Here is a 25,305-nt window from a genome sequence, read left to right on the forward strand (position 1 = left end):
CAGTTACCTCATCTGCAAAATAGGGATTAAGACTATGAGGCCTATGTAGGATAGGGACTGTGCCCAACCTGATTTCCTTATATCTACCGAAGCAGTTAGTACAGTGCCTGGCACATAGTAAGTGTCTAATAGTAAAAAATAGCTGACTGAAGGTAACATTTTCCTTTAGCATCAAACTGTATAGGTGAATAATGTGTTGTTCACTCTCTCCAATTCTGGAGAGTCACATTACAGACACTGCAGTTACTGAATGTTTTAACACTAATAGTAATTTCAACCAAGCATGAGATGCTGCGTGTCAAAACACTTCACTGTCTCAGTTTTCCCGTCTGTAAAACAGATTCTTTTTTTACCAGAGCTATAAAATATTCTGAGATCGTCACATATCAGGTTCAGTGTGCATCTAAAAGGTTAGTACTGTATCTCATGATATCAGAATAAGCAAAACAATAGCATTTAGTTTTCACGGGAAAGCAGTGCTTTTTCTATATAAGCAAAGTATCTTAAACTGCTGATTTTCAGGCCTAGACCTCAATGAGTGACGTGAGATAAAAGGAAGGGATAGGATTATAACAACAACAACTGTGGTATTAGTTAAGTGCTTATTATGTGCTAAGAATTGCACTAAGCGCTGGGGTAGACAAGACAATCAGGTCAGATACAGTCCCTGTCCCACATAGGGCTCACAATCTACGTAGGAGGAGGAGCAGATATTGCAATGATTCCGTTTGAGAGACCAGAGCTCTTTGGGTCCTAGTTCAGGTTAGAGACCTGCACACTGACATCTTCCCTAACTCACAGGTTTCCATAGCAATGTTATGAGGTGGAAAATTACCATCAGGATGTGAGTACCGGTCTGGTGTGGATAAGGTGGAATGTGTTGAATGAGTGCACTAATAAGCAACTGACACCTCAGATATCCTGACAACAGGGAAGTCAAAGCCGGGACTGCTTCGCAGCCTGTCCTGAGGCTGCCTTATCCTGTCTCCCTGCACTCTCCCAACCCCCACCCACCCCCTTCCCACCTTGGTCTTGGCCGGAGCCATTCTGCCCCTGATGATCAGCGGATGAGTAACAATGATTCATTCATTCATTCAATCGTATTTATTGAGTGCTTATTGTGTGCAGAGCACTGTACTAAGCGCTTGGGAAGTACAAGTTGGCAACATATAGAGATGGTTCCTAATCAACAATGGGCTCACAGTCTAGAAAAAAATGTATTTGTTAAGCGCTATGCGCAAAGCACTGTTCTAAGCGCTGGGGGGGATACAAGGTAATCAGGTTGTCCCATGTGGGGCTCACCGTCCCAATTCCCATCTTACAGATGAGGTAACAGGCTCAGAGAAGTCAAGTGACTTGCCCAAAGTCACACAGCTTACAAGCTGCCGAGCCGGGATTAGAGCCCTTGACCTCTGATCCCTTTCCCCACCTCCTCTATCAATGTGGTGAGAACCAAACGCGATAACAGACATGAAAGCACTTTGGGAAAATAAAATCACTATATAAACTCCAGGAATTATAATCACCAACCTACAGCAATTGCTTTGGAAAATATACCAGCAAAACCAAAAAAGCACCCTTTACCATAGATCCATGAAAGTTCAATCCTAAGAGTTCATTTTAGCATTTTAAAAGTAAACTCCCAGGGAGAAAATTACTTCTCAAGTCGTTCTCCCACTGAAACACGTCATTGAGCCATCCATCCCAAATTGGGGAAATCGGGCTTGGATGAAGAGGGGGAGAAGGGGTCAAAGGAGCAAGTGAACCCAGACACTTGTTTGGTGTGTCCGTAGGGTTTTCCCAAGAGCTTGGCACAGTGTATTGTACATGGTGGGTGCTTAATGAATAATAATGCTACCACTTCTACCCTGCAGTCTGCCCACTTGGAGACTCTGGAATTTTGGACAAAGATTAAAATGTTAAAAGTCCCAGGATAGTAACTTCCCTGCTTTCCAATTACTTTTCCAATGCTAGACATTCAGTGTTACTCTTTTTAATGGGAAGGGAAAAAATGATGAAAAAAGATTTCCTATCTTTGGAAATACAAACAAAACCTCACTTCTATGTGACTTCAAGTAACCCTGTTACATAGCTTGGAAATTGTGATAGTAGCCAGCTAGATTTTGATGGCAAGTTATTGTTCCTCTCCTATGGTCAGCTTATGGAGAGGTACTTCCCAATTGCTCCGAAAAGCCTGTAAATGCTTAGAATGTTGTTCAGATTTCCTAAACTTTTATTGTATTCAAAACCCTGAACATTTCACATGGTTTTAGAGGTACACAAGCCTGCTAGCATCATCAGTACAATATGGTTTTACTGAATATTTGAAACCTTATATCCTGAGAGAAATTCTTACAATTTTTTGCCTATGCAACAAATAATTGCTGTCTAGGAACTGGGAGGTAGATGGTGGAGGGTATGAGTGACTCAGAGTGTGAGTAGGGCTGAGACGGAGATCATCTGGAAGAACACAGAAGAGTCAGAGATGGGAATCCAACTCGCCTTCAATTCTCAATCCTTTAAAACTAGATCTCTTGATGTCAACAGATAATGTGCCTGACCAATTCCAGGGAGTTAAATTAACCCAAGCTGGAAATTCCGAGGAACAATTACCACCCTGCCCCAAGCCCAGGATCAACCAACTTCACCCTCACCTAATGAAACCAAATCCTATCCCTAGATCAGCCGATTACCACTGCTTCTATGGGCTCAAATCCCTTCCACAACCAATGCTACTAACACCAGTAATAAAGTACAGGATACAGACCCCAGACATGTCACAGCTGTCTCAACCCTCTCTTGGGTACCATCTCCCTCGTTTACCAGCTGCCAGTTTCTGTAAAGTGTCCAAAGACTCAAGACTGGAAGAGGGCCAAGTAAAGTCATTTATTTACAGAGGTCTCCTTTATTTGACCACCTGTCATGAGCCCAGCTTGGTGTCCTTCCAAGTACAATTCCTAGCCAGACTCTATGCTCAAAGTTTTGCTTGGAGTTGTAACTTACAGAGAGGAAAGAAGTGACACCTGAGTAGGGTTTGGATGGGGACAAAGAGGAAAGGGATAAAGCAATGCCATGATCAAAGGGAAATCTTTTTTGGGCACAGGTGAGTTTGTAACACTATACTGACCCCAAAATTTCTGACCACAAACACACTTCTACAAAATACAACTTACAAAAACACACAAGAAAGCCCAAATGCATTGCACAAGGAATCCCGTGGATCATGTATCTACGGCAGAACCCGAGGAACTTAAGTGGTCCTCAGGAATTTCACATGTTTGAAAATGCCTTCCTAATTTTCACTTAAACAACTTTCCCTATTGACACAATCGATCAAAAAGTATTTCCTAAGGGCAGAGCACTATAATAAGCATTTGGGAAAATATAACAGCTTAGCAGACATGACCCCTGCCCTCAAGGAGTTTACAATCTAGCAGAGGAGACAGACATAAAAATAATTCTACATCCTTATAACAATAATAATAATGGTATTTGTTAAGTGCTTCTTATTTGCCAAACACTGCACTAAGCACTTGGGGTACTGACTTAATCAATCAATGGTCTTTATTGAGTGCTTACTGCATGCAGAGCACTGTAAGCTCTTTGGAGAGTACACTATAATGGAGTTGGGAGATGTGTTCCCTGCCCACAACAAGCTTACAGTCTAGGGGGTAAATATGAGATAACCTGGTTGGACAAAGTCCTTGTCCCATACAAAGCTCATTGCCTAAATGGGAGGACTCCATGATAGAATAATAAATACAAGCAGTTATTTAATCAGAGAATCATACTGTTATGAACAGCTAACACTGCAGCCCTTTCCAAGACTAGGTACATCATTCATGCCCTGTCACTTGAAAAACTTGTTTCTGAATAACTTGATTCCTTGCTGACAGAAAGTAATGGATGTTCATGTTTTTGGATTAGGGCACGGGTTAAAGATTAGCAATGGGGTTTTAAAAAAACCAAACACAGATCTGAGCAGGCTGACAAAAATGAATGCTTCATTCTCCTCCTACCTTCCACATCTAGCATTGGCTATTTTAATGAAATTTTAAGCAAAATTTAAGCAGGGTAAATAGCAGGTGATTCAATGCTTTTGGATGCTAGTTAATGTACAATTAAAATTCTTTAATATGTATTATTCACAGTATCCATTTATTTTTAGGCAGTCAGTTTTTTGGTGCGGATTTTATATTTATTAAGAAAGAATAAATGAAGAGATAAGGGAAGCTTTCTTATTGCTTTAAAGTAAGCCATGAGAACTGGACTCTCCAAAGGAAGGGTTCTAATGGCTAAATCACAATCTTGGCAATCCAGGGGATTTGGGATTCAGTGAACAATCACTGTATAAATATGCTCACCTCTGCAGATTAGAATTCCCATTTACAGAGGAGTAAACTGAGGCATAAAAATGTTAAAAATGTTAAATGACTTGTCCACAACCCCAAAGAGAAGCAGCAGAGCCAATACTAGAACCCAGATAGCCTGGCTCCGTCAGAAGCAACAATGGCCACCTATTAGTTTACAGGCTTATTGCTCTATTAACTGTGTTTCCTCTCCTGAGTTGGAGGGCCTTCTCTTCTCCCTGCTGGAAAAAACAGTCGCTGGTGCCCTGCTGAACACAGAGGAAACTGAGTGGGTCACATTACTTTTCCACCTCTACGCTGATAATTCCCAACTCTCCCTCACCTTTCTCCCCATCTGCAACCTTGTATTTCCTCTTGCTTGCACGACACCTCCACATAAATGACCACCTTTCCGCAACTCATATTCAATAATTCGAGAACCGAATTCCTAGTCTTCACTGCAAAGCCTCCTCTTCCTCTTCATAGTCTTCCCCTTCATAGGAAGGCATCGGCGCCAACTCTTTTAAGATACCTCTTCCAATTGATCAGCTTCCCATGGGCTTTGAAGAATTCTCCATTCAAAGGGCTCTAATGAATCAAGTCATATTTATTAAGCACTTACTGTGTGCAGAGCGCTTAGGAGAATACAGTATAACAGAATTGGTAGAAATATTCCTTGCCCACATTGAGTTTACAGTCTAGAGGAGGGGGAGAAAGACTTTAATATAAACAAATTACGATATGTACTTTAGTGCTGTGGGGCTGAGAGGGAAGGATGAATAAAGTGAGTGAATGCAAGTGCAGGGTGATGCAGAAGGGAGTGGGGGAAGAGGAAATGAGGGCCTAGTTGAAGAGGGCTTCTTAGAGGAGATGTGCCTTCAGTGAGTTTTTGACGGTGGGGAGAGTGATTGCCTGCTGGATAGGAAGAGGGAGGGTGTTCCAGGCTGGAGGAAGGATGTGGACATCCCAATGTCAACAATTTAGACCCTGTATTTTCAATTAGCACTGGGGGTAATGAGGAGGCATCTTATGTTTTTGTTGTGCTATTTACACCAGATAGGGTCTCCTCTCCTATAACTCCTCCAAGGCAGTATGTCTGCTAATTTAGGGAGGAGAGAGTAGTGTGTTTTTTTTATTAGAAAACAAGGGAGGGAATATATTTGATTTTAGGGGAATGATCTCAAATCCAGGGATACACATATATCAGAATAAGATGGTGTCATTTTCCAATTAAGATTATAATATCACTCTAAAGAACATAAGTCAGAATAATTAATACAAGTTTATCAACAAGGTTCACGTCATTTGGAGGTAAAAGACATCATTCAAAACCTCATGACAGTCAGAAAAATAAGTCATTCTCCTAAATATCACCTGTCTTCCTTCAGAAAAAGTGAGTCTAAGAAATGGTCAAAAACAGTGCAAGTTACAGCAAAAAGCAGCTGCCACCAAATACCAAAAGCCAATGGTTACATGTGCAAAACATGGAAGGGACTGGTAATCACACATCAGTCTTTTCCGACTCAGGTACGTTTATGCATATGTACACACAATCATAGAACCGATCACCTTAAACACCATCTTTACATATTTTCCACTTAGAAACTGTCAGAAAATAAATGACAGACAAGAATGAAATCCAACTGATACATTTTTGGAAGCCTTCTTTAAGAGCCACGGTATTTGTTTAGCATTTGTATCTACCAATTCTCCTGAACTATACTCTCCCCAATGCTTACTTACTACAGAGGTCTGCGCAAAGCATGTACCCAATAAATACCACTGACTGATTGACTGCAAAGCACTGCACTACGAGCTGGGGTAGATATAGAATAATCAGGGCAGAAACAGTCCCTGCCCCACCGGGGGCTTGCAGTTTAAGAGAAGATTAGGAGGACCCAGCTCTTTCACTTGCTGGCTGTGGAACTTTGGGTAAGTCACTTAACCTCTCTGTGAATGTGTGAGACAAAGAATTCACATCCTGGGGTTAGTTAGTTGTGCCAAATACTGTTGGAACAAAATAGGGATGAGTATACCCAGATTTAAAGGAATGTGAAGAAACAACAGAGGGATGAAGGAAAGGTAAACAGGTTTTTGTGGACTGCAAGTATTTTTTCCTTCTGGAAACTTGGAACATATAGGTGATTGTAATGTGTCTCCCCTCCTAGACTGTAAACTCCCTGAGGGCAGGGATCATATCTACTACTACTCCTAATGCCTACTATTCTCCTGAGTACTTAGAACAGTGCTCTGCACACAGTAGGCACTCAATAAATACTTCTATGTGCCAGTAATTTGGGGTGCTAGAAGACATCACAATCATCTCCTCCCCTCTAGACTGCTAGCTCCTTGTGGGCAGGGAACATATCCACCAACTCTATCATATTGTACTTTCCCAAGCTCTTGCAACAGTACAGAAAGTGCTCAATACATTCCACTGGTTGACCAGTGTTGGCTCTGGGTGAATGATAAACACACTATATGTACATGGGTGTGCACTGCTCCCATACACACAAATTTTATTCTGTTTTAAAGCTGCTCTATGACAAGGAACAAATATTTTAGAGAAAAATACACAATTATAGCAGTTGGGATTTTTTCTACCTTAGCAATATTTCACCCTTAGGACACAGTATGGTGTTTTCCAAGGCTTAAAGGTGATTAAAATCTGACTATTTCTAAAAAAGGACAGCTACATTCATGCTTAGTGAAATGGGAGAAAATAAATTGGCCAAGATTCCTGGAGGACAAAGCTTCATTATTTCCCCTATTTAAGCATTGTAGAGCATAGAACTACACAAGACAGGGTATTTCTTCTCCACTCAAAAGGATGTAGAAATGTTCTTAAAACCTTTTTATCTTTTGTTCACAAAAATACGCTTTAATATCCAGGTTATTAAAGATACATATGTAGAACACAAAGCTGGTTCTTCCTATTTGAGATTTGTGGTACTATCTGGAAGACTGAGTGATAAGACCACAAAACAGTCAAGACAAAGCCCTGCAAAAACCAATCTTCTAAATGTTTCAATTAATCCAACCTTAATATGTAAGTCTCATGTGGCTTTATATTAATGCTTTAACGTACTTTACAAAGATGAAATGCCTTAGTCTCTTAGAGGAACATACCTTGCCATTTCTCATACTGTAGTTATGTAGTTAGCCCGGTCACAGCATGGCCTAGTGGAAAGAGCACAGACCTGGGAGACAGAGGAGCTGGGTTTTAATTCTGATTCTAACACATGCTTGTTGTGTAACCCTGGGTAAGTCACTTCACTTAATAATAATAATGATGATGGCATTTGTTAAGCGCTTACTATGTGCAAAGCACTGTACTAAGTGCTGGGGGTGGGGGGAGATACAAGGTGATCAGGTTGTCCTGCATGGGGTTCACAGTTATCATCCCCATTTTACAGATGAGGCTCCGAGAAGTTAAGTGACTTGCCCAAGGTCACACAGCAGACACGTGGTGGAGCCAGGATTCGAACCCATGACCTCTGACTCCAAAGCCCATGCTCTTTCCACTGAGCCACACTGCTTCCCTCTTTGGGCCTCAGCTCTCCTGTTCTCCCTCCTACCTAGACTGTGAGCCCCAAGTAGGACAGGCAGGGACTGTGCCCAACCTAATTCATTTGTATCTACCCCAGCATTTAGAATGGTGTTTACCACATAATAAGTTCTTAAATACCATAAAAAATGGAAAGCAGACAGATTCACTTACCAAAAGCATCACGAAAGGAACTGTTTCCAGAAGGTACAGCACATATTCTCCTCCTGACCTAAGCCAGAACATAGCTATAAGGATCCTTTCATATGTCACAATCTCTCCATGCATACATTACAGCCCTGCTGCTGGTCCAGTGGAAAGAGCACAGCTCAAGCTCTAACTCAGGAGATCTAGATTCTAGTCTCAGATAACAATAATAATAATTGCAGTATTTGTTAAGCACTTCCTTTGTGCCAGGCACTGTACAAAGCACTGGGTTAGATACAAGCAAGTCATTCATTCATTCATTCAATCGTATTTATTGAGCGCTTACTGTGTGCAGAGCACTGTACTAAGTGCTTGGGAAGTACAAGTTGGCAACATATAGAGACGGTCCCTACCCAACAATGGGCTCACAGTCTAGAAGGGGGAGACAGAGAACAAAACAAAACATATTAACAGAATAACATAAACAGAATAAATATGTACAAATAAAATAGAGTAATAAATACGTACAAACATATATACATATACACAGGTGCTGTGGGGAGGGGAAGGAGGTAAGGCGGGGGGATGAGGGGGGGAGAGGAAGGAGGGGGCTCAGTTTGGGAAGGCCTCCTGGAGGAGGTGAGCTCTCAGTAGGGCCTTGAAGGGAGGAAGAGAGCTAGCTTGGCGGATGTGCAGAGGGAGGGCATTCCAGGCCATGGCGATGACATGGGCCAGGGGTCGACGGCGGGACAGGCGAGAATGAGGCACGGTGAGGAGATTAGCGGCAGAGGAGTGGAGGGTGCGGGCTGGGCTGGAGAAGGAGAGAAGGGAGGTGAGGTAGGAGGGGGCGAGGGGATGGACAGCCTTGAAGCCCAGGGTGAGGAGTTTCTGCCTGATGCGTAGGTTGACTGGTAGCCACTGGAGATTTTTGAGGAGGGGAGTAACATGCCCAAAGCGTTTCTGGACAAAGACAATCTGGGCAGCGGCGTGAAGTATGGATTGAAGTGGGGAGAGACAGGAGGATGGGAGTCGGAGAGGAGGCTGATACAGTAATCCAGACGGGATAGGATGAGAGCTTGAACGAGCAGGGGAGCGGTTTGGATGGAGAGGAAAGGGCGGATCTTGGCAATGTTGTGGAGGTGAGACCGGCCGGTTTTGGTGATGGCTTGGATGTGAGGGGTGAACGAGAGAGTGGAGTCGAGGATGGCACCAAGGTTGCGGGCTTGTGAGACGGGAAGGATGGTAGTGCCGTCAACAGTGCCGTCGGGTTGGACACAGTCCCTGTCCCACATGGGGCTCACAGTCTTAATCCCCATTTTACAGATGAGGGAACTGAGGTAAAGAGAAGTGAAGTAACTTGCCCAAGGTCACACAGCAGACAAGTGGCAGTGCCAGGATTAGAACCCAGGTCCTTCTGACTCCCAGGCCCTTGCTCTATCCACTAGACCATACTGCTTTAGGTCTGTAGCTATCTAAACTGAGCAAAGACCACCTACGCATCTTCGCAACGTGCTACATTCCTGTCTACCTCGGAGCTTGTGGCACTCCAGGCCCTGGAGGTGGGGCTGTGTCAATTCCCCCCACTACAAGCCCAGGACTAACGCATTGGGAAGCAGTGTGGCTCAGTGGAAAGAGCCCGGGCTTGGGAGTCAGAGGTCGTGGGTTCTAATTCCGGCTCCGCCACTTGTCAGCTGGGTGACTTTGGGCAAGTCACTTTACTTCTCTGTGCCTCAGTTACCTCATCTGTAAAATGGGGATTAAGACTGTGAGCCCCCCGGGGGACAATCTGATCACCTTGTAACCTCCCCAGCGCTTAGAACAGTGCTTTGCACATAGTAAGTGCTTAATAAATACCATCATTATTATTATTATTATTTTGGGTGGTCTACAAGTGGCCTACGATGTTATTACATCCAGCTTTGTATTATGATGCTGGAGCTACTGAGCTTCATTACAGGTGAGGAGCACCCCCCTTCCCTCCCTGCCTTCCCTCCCCCACCCTGCCAACCTCTACACTGGCTCCATGGGACTATCTCCAAACCCTGTGGACACTGCCTGATTCCAACCGTGTGTGTGCACATGATGGAGCTAGATGAATTGCATTCCAATGGCTTGCTTGCCTAACTACGGCACGGTCCCCAAAAGAGTAATCAGCTCATCTTCCTAAATTGCTTTGCCTTAACAGTGAGACAAGTGCTAACAGCTTTCTGTATGCTCAATCACTAGGTAAATACTGAATGGTAAAATCATTAGCACAGGACACAAAATGATGATCTGGAATCCAACTAAAAGAGAAAACTGTGAATCAGTTTTAACATTTGCGAACTCTGAAAGTCTGTACTCTGGTGACATCCAATGGCTAAAAGTGTAATAGAACAGATACTTCTGAATACCATTTTGATTTTCTAGATGAGAACAGTAGTAGTAGTATGTACTGTGCGCAGAGCATTGCACTAAGCATTGGGAGAAAATACACAGGTGGGAATTAAACACGGTCCCTGTCCCACCTGGGGCTCCCAGAAACCACCAAAGTGAACCGAGGAGTAGCAACGTAAGAATGAGGTGAATGCCCTGTCAGCAAAATCAGGATCTGACATTTTCTGGGGTAAAAAGGAAGGCTCAACAATACAGCAAAGAGTAAAGGAGGGCTAGGACAGAGTAGAGTTTATTGAACTTAGCTATGAGGTTATTAATGGTCTTGGGTAGCACGGTCTCCATGGAGTGGAAGAGGGGACAACCTGACTGCAGAGGGTCAAGAAGAGATCTGGTGCAGAGGAAGTAGAGGAGAGGAGGTGAGGGGGAAGGGGTAATACAAATCTTTCAATGAGTCTGCACCGATATCGATGCGGATGGGCTGTTGGGGAAGTGGCAGGAGTACAGTGCTCTGCCCACAGTAAGTGCTCAATAAATTTGACAGACTACCTGATTGAAAGATGGGAATGTGGGATATAATGAAGGAAAGATAGTTTTTTTAGTTTTGTCATTTGGTTAATGTCGAAGTCCAGAATTAAGCTCCATAAATGGCATAATTGGCCATCCTTTATATTGGAAGATGATACTCTTCGTGTCCAATTAATAACTGAATATTGTAACTACCTATGCTCAATATAAAGATAAAATGAACTGCTGGCTCTCGGAAGAGCTCAGGTCCAGAAGAAGGGAGTAGGCATCAGGAATCCAGGGAAAGCAACACTGAGGTTTGGATTAGGCTTGTGCCAATTAGTGCCATTCACAAATTAGTATTAGTACTTGTAGTAATATGATTTATTAAGAGCTTGCTGTGAGAAGAGCATTGTACTAAGCACTGGGAGGCAATACACAGGGGAGAATTAGCTACTGATGTTCATCTTGTTACATCTGAGGTTAGAATAGAGTTGGACACAGTGCTGCAATACTGATATACCCCTCGCTTTTTCCTTTTTTCAAATGGTGGAGGGAGAGGGAGACTGTGAAAGTTCTGTGGCAAACAAAAGTCAACTTCATGAAATAATCTACATTTACACAACAATAGTAAGAGCTACTTCCTCCTACTTGAACTGTGAACTCCAAACGCAGCAGACACAGTGTCCAATCTATCTTGTATCTATCCCAGCGCTTCGTACAGTGCCTGGCACTTAGCAAGCACTTAAAGTATCATGAAAAGAGGGTAAGGGGGTTAAGAAGTTAATAGAAACAGAGGTGCTATAATAGGCTTGTGCATTGCATTCTGCCCCCTGACACCCAAAGATCATCGAGCTATTTGTCACATTCCCAAAAATCAATTCTTACTTCATGTTCAAGACATACCCTAGATGCTGTGGGAAGCATTAAAGGCCACCCACGCAAATCCTCAACCAGCTTATCTGATAATCAAATCTACATGAGGTTTCATAAACAATGAACATGCAGGGAAACTTAAATTAGCCTGCTCCCAAACCTTGAAGAGCGGTGCTGTAGCTACTTGTCAAGGTAGGAGCTTTGTTCCCCTGGCATATCACTCTCTGGAGACAAGAAAAAGACGTTGTGAGCATCCGGCAGAGTGGAAACAGACTTCTGACAGTTGGTACTACCAGGGAGAGAAAAGTTGTCAACTGAACTCTGAATATGCTTAAGCATTTCCCTTGACAGTCCATGAAAAAAGTTTACAGACATTAAAATTACATTTATCTCTTTCCTAGCTTGCATCCTTCAATCTGCACCCCCTCCACTCTCCAACTCAGATATTTGGGGAAACTAATGAAGTAATAATTGGCTGAGACAGCAAACCCCCAAAACACCCTATTTGGCATTTTATTTCTTTAATCCAACTGCCTTTAGGGTCTTTGTGTAAAACTACCCGCTATCGACTGTAAAGATCAGCGATATTTTACCAGTTTTCTCATTGCAGGGGCTTTTATAACATTTTTATTATTCACTACAACATACCAGGGGATACACAGAACTTATATATACTGGCCTTGCCTTTCCAGGAGTAAGTAGTTTAAGGCAGAATGACCCACACTCTTTATGAACACCATGCCTAGTACAATGCATTGCACATAATAGGTGGTCCAAGTCATCATCATCAATGGCATTTGAGCTCAGGACAGTGCTCTGCATAAGGCAAAAGTGCACAGTGCTTCCCCAGCGCCACAGCATTTATGTATATATATATATCTGTAATTTTATTTATTTATATTAATGTCTGTCTCTGCCTCTAATAATAATAATGGCATTTGTGAAGCGCTTTCTATGTGCCAAGCACTGTTCTAAGTTATGGGGTAGATACAGGGTAATCAGGTAGTTCCTCATGGGGCTCACAGTCTTAATCCCCATTTTCCAGATGAGGTAACTGAGGAACAGAGAATAAGTTCATTGTAACAGGGAATGTGTCTGTTCAATCTTTATACTGTATTCTCCCAAGCGGTAAGTACAATGCTCTACACATGGTAAGCACAGAATACATTCAATTTACTGGCTGACTAAGCACAAGACCACTGGCAGGGGCACATTTAAAAGCCATGCAAACTGAGACTTGTCTGGACATAATTTTGTACCCATACATGCCCTACCCTAGGTTACCCCATCTGCACCTTCCCCAGACCCACCAAGCAGTGTTTTCAGTATCCACTCTGGCTAGAATGACAGTTCTGAGCCTGTTTGGGCTTGGCCTGCCGCAATATTGAAGAATCATTCACCCACAGGTGCATGTACACACAACATTGGATTGGGTGAACACTACAGCAGGAGTTTTCCTTAATGTGAACTTGCAAAAGAACACAACTATTGTGGTATAGGAGAGTTGGGTATATACCTTCAGCTGTGATGGGCCACCTAGAATCTGCAAAACCTCAATTTCAGATTCAGATTACAAGCATTTGACATTTCACTTCCCCTTCTTTCCTACCCAATTTTTGTGCATTTCTCAAAATGAATCTCCTGATACATCATTTAGCATGTTTTTTTTATGAATTTCCCATCATCAAAACCATTTAAATGCATTAAAGCACCCATCTGTGGCTGTTTCTTTGCTGATGAGCAAAATATTTCTTAGCTCAATTTAATCAAAACTCCTGCTGAATAAGATACACTTATTATTCACAAAGAAAACTAGAAAGCAAATAAATTACATTTAGTACAAATAATGTTTTGTACGGCGTCAGCCTTCTTGAGATACATTTCAGCCCACCATATTTCCAGCAACAAAATTTTAAATGCCTTTACTGTTAAATTATATTTATCACTGTTAAATTAGGTGATGTGAATTCATCCCAACACCTCTCACTACAGCTAAGGTCTAAATTGAAAGTAATATTTTTTCAAGTAAAATTTTATGCTGCTAAATGTTTTCTGGAAAACCACCTACTTCCATAAACATTCCAAGTGAGAGTGACGGATTAGTGGTTCTCTACTAACAGATACTTTGAACCCAAATCAAAGATCTTTGCTAGTTTCCTTTTGCAATATTGAAAATAAGTTTATATACACAGTGGATACTTCGTGTAATTTCTACTTCCTTTAACCAGTAAAACATTCAGTTGAGAAATCATGGCTGCTTTTCTCTCTACAAAAATTTCCATTTTCCATTTTATAATATCTCAATGAACACACACTGCAACAGCCAAGCAGCACACTTAGGTGGCTAGCCTGGATTTTAAAAGCTTGTGTTTATCTACCTGGATTCACTGAGTAAAATTAAGTTTTTATTCAAGATGATATATCTGAGTCAGAGAAAAACCACACGTTCTACCCCCACCAACCTAGTTAGGACCCATTTAATTGGAGTACAATTTAAATTGCAAGATTGATTGTGGCTAAAAAAGGAAAACCTTTACCATATGCTAGCAAGCTCTTCTATTCACTGAGGCAGTGGCAGCTGGCTAGGGTCAGCAGTGCCACAGCAGTTAAGAAGGTCGGCAGTTGTGTTGTGTTGAGTCGCTTGGTTCAAGGACTCCGCGGTGCTGACTTTAGATGGAAGGGAATGAGTTCCCAACGGCATGCAGCAGGAACATATGCTGGAGTCGTTAAAGGGTTTCTCAAGTGATTTCAGCAGGTAAGAGAGGCTGAAGCTGATTAACTTCGTTTACACCCAAGACTTTCACTCAAGGCACCCAAAAGTAGACCAGCATCGGTAGCTGGAGAAATGCCAACAGCATTCTGTGCTCCATAAATCACCAGAATTAAACCTTTATGTTGAAATCTAGTTTCATGGTAAGCTCTGTATTCCTTCATCCGGTTTCTTTTTTTCCCCATCACCTGATTTGACTTTAATAACTGCCTTTTCTTTTAATCCGAGGATTCTGTTTTAATTGTGAGCTTGTTGATTGATGCAGTGAATGGTAATTTCATGCATGTTGTCCTGGCATGTAGGGCTGGCTGTGGTTTTCGTGTGATTTTCTCAGAGGTAATCACGGTGAATGTTAATCAAATCAGAATTCAGCGGTGAATGCTAAGCTTCAGAAAGGGCCTAATCAAAACACTCAAGTCACGCTGGAGGGCCGGAGAGATGACGACTGTTGAATTGGCTCTGTGATTCCCAGTTCTCCCTGGCTCAGCCAACCTCATTTTGTGACCTTTGTGGGGGCTCAAAGAGAGAGGCAGCTCTAATAAATACTCAGTGTAACATGGAAAATCAGTAAGCTTGACAGTTGACTGCCTGGGTGGTCTTCGGGCCCATGGGAAAATAAAAGCAAATTTCACTTGGCTTAATTCAAGGAAGCTGTCTCTGGCATGGTTAATCAATAGTATTTGAGTGCTTACTGTGTGCAAAGCACTGTATTAAGCATTTGGGAGAGTATAACAGACGCATTTTCTGCCCAAAGCAAGCTTACAGTCTATAAGCGGAGATGGACACTAATATAAAGAAATTATGGATATGTGCATAAGTGCTGTAGGATTGGGAGAGGAGATGAATAAAGGGAGCAAGTCAGGGTGATTCAGGAAGGGAGAGGAAGAAAAGGAAAAAAGAGGAGGGAAAGAAAAGGGAAGGCCACTTGGAGAAGATGTGACATCAATAAGACTTCGAAGGAAGGGAGAGTAATTGTAGGATATGAAGGAAGGCAATCCAGGTGAGAGGCAGGAAGTGGGTGAGAGTTCGGTGGCAAGATAGACAAGATCAAGGTATAGTGAGTAGGTTGGCATTAGAGGAACAAATTGTGCAGACCGGCTTATAGCAGGAGAGTAATAATAATAATAATAACAATAATGATGGTATTTGTTAAGCGCTTACTATGTGCCAAGCACTGTTCTAAGCGCTGGGGTGGGGGGTACAAGGTAATCACTTTGTCCCACGTGGGGCTCACAGTCTTTATCCCCATTTTAAAGTTGAGGGAACTGAAGCACAGAGAAGTGACTTGCCCAAAGTCACAAAGCTGACAAGTGGCAGAACCAGGATTAGAACCCCTGACCTCTGACTCCCAAGCCCAGACTCTTACCACTGAGCCACACTGCTTCTCTGTGGTGAGTAGTGAGGTGAGGTGGAAGAGAGCAAGGTGACTGCATGCTTTAAAGCCAACGGTGAGAAGTTTCAAGCTTGATACAAAGGTGGATTGACAACCCCTGGGGGCTCTTGAGAAGTGGGGAAACATGGACTGAACGTTTTTTTAGAAAAAATGATCCAGGCAGCAGAGTGAAAGACGGACTGGAGTGCGGAGAGACAGGGAGGTCAGGAAGAAGGCTAATACAGTAATCAAGTGGGATGGGTTAAGTGCTTGGATTAACATGGTAGCAGTTTGGACGGTGAGGAGCAGTATGGATGGTGACTGGTTGGTTTGAGAGGAAGGAAAAGTGTGAGTGGAAGTATAGTGGTAGAAGAGGGGGGTTAAGTAGGAAGGGAAGAACAGGTTGAGTTTCTGTTTGGTGCCATTAGGAAAGGGCAACTATTGAAGGTTTTTGAGGAGTACGGAAGGGTGTTCAGAAGCAGCATGACGTAGTGGATAAAGCACAGGCCTGGGACTCAGAAGGTCATTGGTTCTAACATTGGCTCTGCCACTTGTCTGCAGTGTGACCGTGAGCAGTCACTTCACTTCTCTATGCCTCAGTTACCTCATCTGTAAAATGAGGACTGAGACTGTGAGCCCCATGAGGGACAGGGACTGTGTCCAACCCGATTTGCTTGTATCCACCCCAGTGCTTGGTACAGTGCCTGGCACATAGTAAATGCTTTAAAAATACCACAATTAGCATTATTATTATTTTTATGTTTTAGAAAAAAGTTCCAGGTAGCAGAGTGAAGTAAAGTCTGGAGGCAATGGTCAGGCTGGTGTATGACAAATGTCTGGGCTAATGTGGTGGTCATTTGGCTGGAGAGGAAAGGGTGGATGCTGGCATTTCCAGCAACTACATGTAGCTAATCTGTCAACACTGCACAACTGATGTTTGTGTATATGAAATATCTACCGGACAGTAAACATTTGGAAGCTTTCAAATGCTTGGATAAAAAGTGTTGCATGGATTGCTAAAAACTGGAAAGAGTGACACAGAAAACAGTAAGTATTGTGTAATACAGAATTAATAATTCTATCCCTCGGTCAATTGTATTTGAGCACTTACTGTGTGCACAGCATTGTATTAAGTGCTTGGGAGAGTTATAATATAACAATAAACAGTCCTGTTCCCTGCCCACAACAAGCTTACAGTCTAGAGGGGGAGACTGTAATTTAAATATATAAATTACAGATATGAACGTAAGTGTGGTGGGGCTGGGAGTGGGGGGATAAATAAAGGTAGCAAATCAGAGAGAAACAGAAGAGAATGAGAGAAGAGGAAAGGAGGGCTCAGTCAGGGAAAGCCTCTTGGAGATGTGCCTTAAATAAGGCTCTGAAAAGGGGAGAGTAATTGGGTTGGATATGAGGAGGGAGAGCATTCCAGGCCAGGGGCAGGAAGCGGGCGAGAGGTTGGCGGGTGAGATAGCTGAGTTCAAGATAGACCCTTCCACTTGACTCAACCCTCAGTCACAAACATATTCTTTACCACAAATGTGCCTTATATCCTCATCTCCCTAAAGCAATAACTGGCTGGGCAATTTTGCTAACAGTGTTCATTTGACTTCACTATAAAAAAAAGTTAGAGTTATCTTTTGGATTATTGTTTATTATTCCACTCAGGGACTGCAATTACCCACAGTTCCTTTCTAAACATTTCTTTTAATGTGTATATTTCTTTAATGCATTCATTCAGCAAGAGGATAGTTTTCTTTATAGGAACTTCTAAATAGACTATGTCAAAGTGTCCTCTGACACACAGCTACAATCATTTTTAAAATGGTTTTAATGCAGATCACATACATGCCTGGCAACAGAGAAACAAAAAATGGGATTCCCACATGTAACTGCCCCTAGATACTGGCAACATTTCTCGCAGAGTGCATTCAGATAATAGCTCAAGTTCCCGGAACCATCATCAACATCAACCGTATTTCCTGAAAGCCTATTTAATTTATTATGCATTCATTCATTCAATCGTATTTATTGAGCGCTTACTGTGTGCACAGCACTGTGCTAAGCGCTTGGGAAGTACAAGTTGGTAACATATAGAGACGGTCCCTAACAGGTATGTTCGACTCCAGAATCAAAAAAGGGAATCACTTCCATATGTAGGTGGACAGAAAAGATCAGGACTGTTTGGAATGGGAAGAAAAATGCTGAGAGGATAAAAGGTTGAAGACCACCGACCATAAGCAGTGAGTGATAACATAGCTTAGTGGATAGACCACGGTCCTGGGAGTCAGAAGGTCTTGGATTTAAGATCCAGCTCTGGCGCCTGACTGTTGTGTGACTTTAGGCAAGTCACTTCACTTCCCTGGGCCTCAGTGACCTCATCTGGAAAATGGGGATTAAGACTGTGAGCTCCATGAAGGGCTCACAGCCTTCAGCCCCATTGTATATCCCCAGCCATGGATCTCATTAGACAGTAGGCACTTCAAGGGGAGGACACAGGTGTCTGGCTCCAGTTGCACTGTCTCAAAATGCTTTAGTTCAGAAGGCACTCAATAAATGCCATTTTTTATGGTATTTGCTATGTGCTTACTATGTGCCGGGCACTGTATTAAGCACTGGGGTAGATTCAAGATAATCAGCTTGGATACAGTTCATGTCTTATATGGGGCTCACAGTCTTATTCCCCATTATACAGATGAGGGAACTGAGGCACAGGGAAGTTAAGTGACTTGCTCAAGGTTACACAGGAGACAAGTGGTGGAGCAGGGATTAGAACCCAGGTCCTTCTGACTCCCAAATCCATGCTCTAGCCACTAGGCCACACTGCTTCTATGTCAGTCATTGGCTAATGAATGAAAGATGAGTTGGGGATGAAGCCGAAAGGAATGATGTGTGACACAAAGACATTACTGCTTCTTACACTCTTTTCCCCACCCCACTCTCAAAAACCTTCAGGCTGGGAATTCTTGAGAATTAAATTAGATTCCTGCACTTTTCCTCTACACATCCTCTGCCCACTATCCTCCAGGAAGGCTATGAAACAAACCTGGCATTCAAGAAGTCCACCCTGCTGTTTAATCCAAATCCCTCTTGCTGCAGTTTCAGATAATTTCTTCAGGCAGGGTGGGAAGGAGGGTCTCAGGCCTAGGAGATGGTACAGAACATATGACAGACATAGTCTTTCCTTAATATCATCATCATCATCAATCGTATTTATTGAGCGCTTACTATGTGCAGAGCACTGTAATAAGCGCTTGGGAAGTACAAATTGACAATATATAGAGACAGTCCCTACCCAACAGTGGGCTCACAGTCTAAATATCTTCTTACAACCTAACCAAACAAATGAGATCCCCATTCTCTGGGGTTGAAAAGCGTATAAAGATGTGATGTTTTAGAATACCAGGACCATTAGAGAGGTTTTTTCTGATTGAATTATATTTATTCCCTACTCTAACGCCATTTAGCTCAATTTATACATCACATTACAAAACTGCTTTGCCTTCTCTCGAACAATCCTCGTTATTCTGAAGCGTGACTGCAAACGTGAAATCACCTTGAAGATTATAAATTTACTTTAGATTTACTTTGACGATCTCCTAGGGCAAAGAGCATAATTATTAATCATCCAATCAGGAATCAATGAGTAAAAGATGTTAGATTCTGCTATGCTCCAGTGGATATGACCATGTCTCAGATTACTATTAGTGGAGTTTATGGATCCTGTTTGACCTGTGCCCAGATTCGATGGGCTCCAGCTTTGTAAATTCTATTAAGACTGGGTCCTGCATCAATGCCAACCACGAAGTGCCTGAAACTGATCTGTATGCTAATCTTATACAGCAGTCAGCTCAAAAAGCACCAGCTTTATTTTAATCTCAGCATTTAGGGGGCTGCCTAATCTCCTTTTTTGGCTCAAATTATCACGGAAGAGTTACGGTCAAATTCAGGTCAGGTGCTCCCTTTAAATATTCAAAATCAACACGACTAGGAATCAAATCCTACAGGACAGTGGAATTGAAACCTAATATCCTTATACTGTTTTCACACTGGACTAGTGAGGAGGAACTACTTTCCCCGTGATGGAGCCTCCGGTTGAAAACATCGGATGAGCTTCCCCATTCAGTCCCAATGACTTTGCGACCGGGAACCTAAGGAGTCATTCATTCATTCATTCAATCGTATTTATTGAGCGCTTACTGTGTGCAGAGCACTGTACTAAGCGCTTGGGAAGTACAAGTTGGCAACATATAGAGACGGTCCCTACCCAACAGTGGGCTCACAGTCTAGAAGGGGGAGACACGGAACAAAACAAAACATATTAACAAAATAAAATAAATAGAATATGTACAAATAAAACAGAGTAATAAATACGTACAAACATATATACATATATACAGGTGCTGTGGGGAGGGGAAGGAGGTAAGGCGGAGGGGGGAGGAGGGGGAGAGGAAGGAGGGGGCTCAGTCTGGGAAGGCCTCCTGGAGGAGGTGAGCTCTCAGTAGGGCTTTGAAGGGAGGAAGATAGCTAGCTTGGTGGATGTGCAGAGGGAGGGCGTTCCAGGCCAGGGGGAATTATGGTGGTGGAGTTTTGCTCACTGTCAGAATTCACGCACTGGGTGACTGATAGTAACTTCTGAAAGCTGTGGGAAAAGCCATTTTACCCACAAAAGCAGTGCTGAGCCAGCAAGAGCTGTGAGCACATCCACATGGTGGAGGAGGGATTCGACTGGCACGGAGCAGGTGAATAATAATGACTGTGGTATTTGTTAAGCACTTACTACGTGCTGCGCATTTTACTAAGCCCTGGGGTAGCTACAAGATAATCAGGTCCCACATAGGGCTCACAATCCAAGTAGGAGGGAGACTGCATATTGAATCCCCATTTTGCAGATGAGGCAACTGAGGCACAGTTTAGTTAAATAGCTTGGCCAGGATCACATAAGCAGGTACTTGGTGGAGCCGAGATTAGAACCCAGGTCCTCTGATTCCCAGGCCCGTGCTCTTTCCACTAGGCCACGTTGCTTCTCAGGCAGCAGGCAGAAGATGATGGGAGCTGAGGGGTGGTGAAGAGAGAGATTTAGAACTATAAAAGGAAGACTGCTACACACAGGAGAACTCAAAAATCACATCCAAGTCCTGATTTAAAGGTTATCTCTATGTGTCTTCTTTGCTATCAACTCCAGAAGGTATTTCAGAGAGACAGAGGAGAAGGGACAGAAATGGAGGAAGGCTAAGTGAGCAGGGAACGTGTCTACCAGCTCTGTTATATTATAAACAGCAAGGACTCTAAATATGACTGACTGATCGTTGGGCTGCACAACAGAATTCACCTTTAAGAAATCCACAGCAACCAATAAGTATACTACTCCTTTACATATATGTATATTTTCATTTGCCTACACTTGACAATGAAATATTACTCCAGTTACTGGATAATTACATCATGTGGGCATGCTATATCAACCCCTTTCACAATGAAATCTAACAAATTCTCCAGGACTAAATCTTTCGCTCTCCACCATTTCCTGAGCCATGTCTTTAGCCAGCTCACTAGAGGCCTTATTTGCTTGAAACACTTCCTTGACGATAGCCTGCTGAACTGCAAATTCTTTATGTAGCTCTTCAAGGTTCAGCTTTCTTTATTACCAACAAATGCACTGTAAAGGTTAGGAAGCTTGCCTCATCATGATGCTATGTCACACTCTTATCTTTTTTGGACACAGTAGAAATTACTCCTTGGATACGTCTCTTTCCTCCATTCCCCACAAGAATTAAGAGCCTTTCCTTTCTGGGTTTCACATTTTAAACCTGGGTAAAACTCACAGTCGAGAAGGTTGTTCACAACTAGAAGGCAATAGCGACTTTGTGTGTGTTCCTGTAATTTTTAAATTATCTGCAATTTTAGGACCAATACACAACACAATGCATGGATCCAACGACCGTATTCACAACCACTTCTGCTACTCTAGTGAGCTGGTTTGTAGATGGCTAACAGACTGGTTCAGTCCTCCCCCTACCCTCTCCCACACTCCCAATCCTTTCCCCAATGATCTGGAGAGGAAGTGGCTCTTGACCAATAGGGTGAAATACTCCACAACTCCAGTCAGTCAGTCAATCGTATTTACTGAGCTCTTACTGTGTGCACAGAACTATATTAAGTGCTTGGGACAGTACAACATAACAATAAACACAAATATTCTCTGCCTGCAGTGAGCTCATAGTCTAGCACAGGGCCGCCCTCCTTGATTAGGGGATGAACATCAGAACAGGCTCGGCAAGTGGCAGCTGTATCAGCAGCATACAAAAGGGAAATCTTTTCATGCATGCAGTATGAAATATACGGGAGATGGGGGTGGGGGAGAAGCACACCTAGGCCTTTTCAGCCATACCTACATGCACGCAGAATCTCACCCTCTGTTGAACCATTTTAAACGAACAGCTAAATATATATAGTTTGCCTTACATAACTCCACTACGGTGGATCCTGGCCTAGTGGAAAGAGCCTGGGAGTCAGAAGAACTGGTTCTAATCCCAGCTCTTGTGTGACCTTGGGCAACTCACTCTATGTGCCTCAGTTTCCTGTGGTGTAAAATGGGGATTCAGTGCCTGCTCTTCCTCCTACTTAGCCTCTGAGTCCCATGTGGGACAGGGGCTGTGTCCAACCTGATTAATTTGTACATGCCCCAGCACTCAGAACAGTGCTTAACACAGAGTAAGCGCTTAACAAATGTCATTATTGTTATTATTAGGGAGACTATGCTGCCTTACTTTATTTTCCAAATTAGTTTCATCAGAGATTCTTCTCTCAAACAAATTCAAATCCCCCACATGTCTAGATGTTCCAGTCCTAGATACTTATGAGCTCTTCTGCCACCAGTACTGAAAAGGCTTTTCTGCCTTGCCTATCCAGTCTTATTTTGGAAAGGAAATAATATGTAATGTTCCAGTTTTGGCTTTAAACTTGTTTCAGGTTGCTACTTCCAATCAGTCAATGGTATTTATTGAGCACCTGCTGCGCATTAAGCACTGTACTGAACGCTGTTTTTAATGGCATTTATTAAGCGCTTACTATGTGCAAAGCACTGTTCTAAGCGCTGGAAAATAATGGTATTTGTTAAGCGCTTACTATATGCAACATACTGTTCTAAGCACTGGGGAGGTTACAAGGTGATCAGGTTGTCCACGGGGGTCTCACAGTTTTAATCCCCATTTTAACAGATGAGGTAACAGGCACAGAGAAGTTAAGTGACTTGCCCAAAGTCACACAGCTGACAGTTGGCGGGGCTGGAATTTGAACGCATGACCTCTGACTCCAAAGCCTGTACTATTTCCACTGAGCCACGCTGCTTCTGTGAGCCCCACAGAAGGGCACAACAGAGTTGGTAGACATGTTACCTGCCCACAAGGAGCTTACCGTCTAGATGGGGAGACAAATATTAAAACAAATTGTAGATGTGTACCTAAGAGCTGTAGGGCTGAGGATGAGGATGAATATCAAGTGCTTAAAGGCTACAGATCCAATCAATCGAGGGTTTGTACTGAGTGCTTACTATGTAAACCTCATTGGACTTCCACACTTTTCATTATTGATATTATTATTGTTATTAATAATAATGATGATGATAATAATAATAATCATCGTTGTGGTATTTCTTAAGTGCTTACTGTGGGCCAGGCACCGTACTTAGCACAGGGGTGGATGCAAGAAAATGAGGTTGGACACAGTCCCTGTCCCATGTGGGGCTCACAATCTCAATCCCCATTTTGCAGATGAGGTAACAGGCACAGAGAAGTAAAGTAACTTGCCCAAGGTCACACAGCAGACAAGTGGTAGAGCAGGAATTAGAACCCACAACCTTCAGACTCCAAGGCCCATGCTCTATCCAACATACCCTACTGCTTCTCTTTAGTTACTGCTTACTTAAATCAACTCTAAGAGACATGGGTAGTGGGAAGCAAGTAGTGGAAAAGGTGGAGAGAGGGAAATAAGAAATTCCCATGGTGCAACTTCCTCTTCCACTCCACTAGATGGGAAACTTCCCAACATGACCTGGGACTTCCGAAATGGCCGACTGCCCATTTTCCTCTAGACAAACAGCCGTACGCTGCCGTGGTCAGGGAACTGCACATCCAATTTCAATACGATGTTGCCAATGAAAACTTTTGCCTGCATTCAGTGTTTTGCATGAATGGGCAAACAACCAATCATTCCTCTCTTCAAGAGAATAACCAACGCAGGATGCTCTCATTCGTAAAGTAACCTTAAAGCCCTTAATATCTGAAGTCATTGTAGTTTGTGAATTACTCCCTCCAGGACATTTATAAATACCTGGTAGAAAAAGCCCAAGCTCTTGTATAATCTAGGTCTCCACTGTGTAGGCAAGAATGGTGTCCTAGATCACCCTGATTAAAGATTACCCACTGTGCCACCCTGCTTTTCATCATGAAATCCATAAAAATCCTTATCATCATGAATTCGGCTAACCGCTTGAAACATACTCCAGTATGAGCAAATCCTTGTACATGGGGTTACCCCCAAGGGATTCCCAATCTGACAGTAATAAATTAGTACCGTAAGAAATAAGGGAGGCTAAATCATATGGCACTTTCTCTTTAGAAAGTATTCGCACAGGCACTACAGCAAACATTTTCACTCCATCTTTCTAATATCTTCATTTGATATTTAGATGGCATGACGTTTGAGCTCTCAGATCAAGAAGCTCTTCAATTATCCATAAAAACAGAGCTAGGAAGGGAACCAAAAAGTCATTAAGCCATCCTCTGATTTCCAGAAAAAACTGCACTTAACATACTACAAAAATAATTGTTCACCCAAAAAAGTTTGAAACCCATCTCTTTGACAAAGTATTCCTGAATCTTCCAATCTTTAAAGGCATTAAATTTTTTGATATCTAAGCAAAATTCATCCTGCTGTGATTTAAGCTCATTTTCTCTGGTTCGATCCTCTGCGGCAAAGGAGAACAGCTGCTCATCGTGAAAATCCTTCCATGACTTTCTATTCCAGATGGAGCACTGGCACCAAGAGACGAGAGTGGCATGTCTGTTTTCACCCACAGAGCCTTCACTATTTATGTCGATAAATAGTTTTCATATCTTTGTCTATCTATTCAGGGAGCTCCAAATAAAGTATTTTAGGCCTGAAGCACGTTTGGTCCCCACCGCTCACGCTGAACCGCACGTCGCATTGCACCGTTGTTGTGTGGACAGAGAAGTGACAGATGTGGGACCACACATGATGCACCACCACTGCTTGAATAATAATAATAATGATGGCATTTGTAAAGTGCTTACTATGTGCAAAGCACTGTTCTAAGCACCGGGAGGATACAAGGTAATCAGGTTGT

At 42.7% G+C, this 25,305-nt stretch overlaps 1 protein-coding gene across 7 annotated transcripts in view; it reads right to left on the reverse strand.

Annotated features, from left to right (window-relative positions):
• Nucleotides 1-25,305, reverse strand: part of SMYD3 (SET and MYND domain containing 3) — a 344,076-nt gene that overhangs the window by 286,183 nt on the left and 32,588 nt on the right. The window lies entirely within an intron of this gene.

This window comes from Tachyglossus aculeatus, chromosome 19 (genome assembly GCF_015852505.1).
Source record: "Tachyglossus aculeatus isolate mTacAcu1 chromosome 19, mTacAcu1.pri, whole genome shotgun sequence".
Taxonomy (NCBI): Eukaryota; Metazoa; Chordata; class Mammalia; order Monotremata; family Tachyglossidae; genus Tachyglossus; species Tachyglossus aculeatus.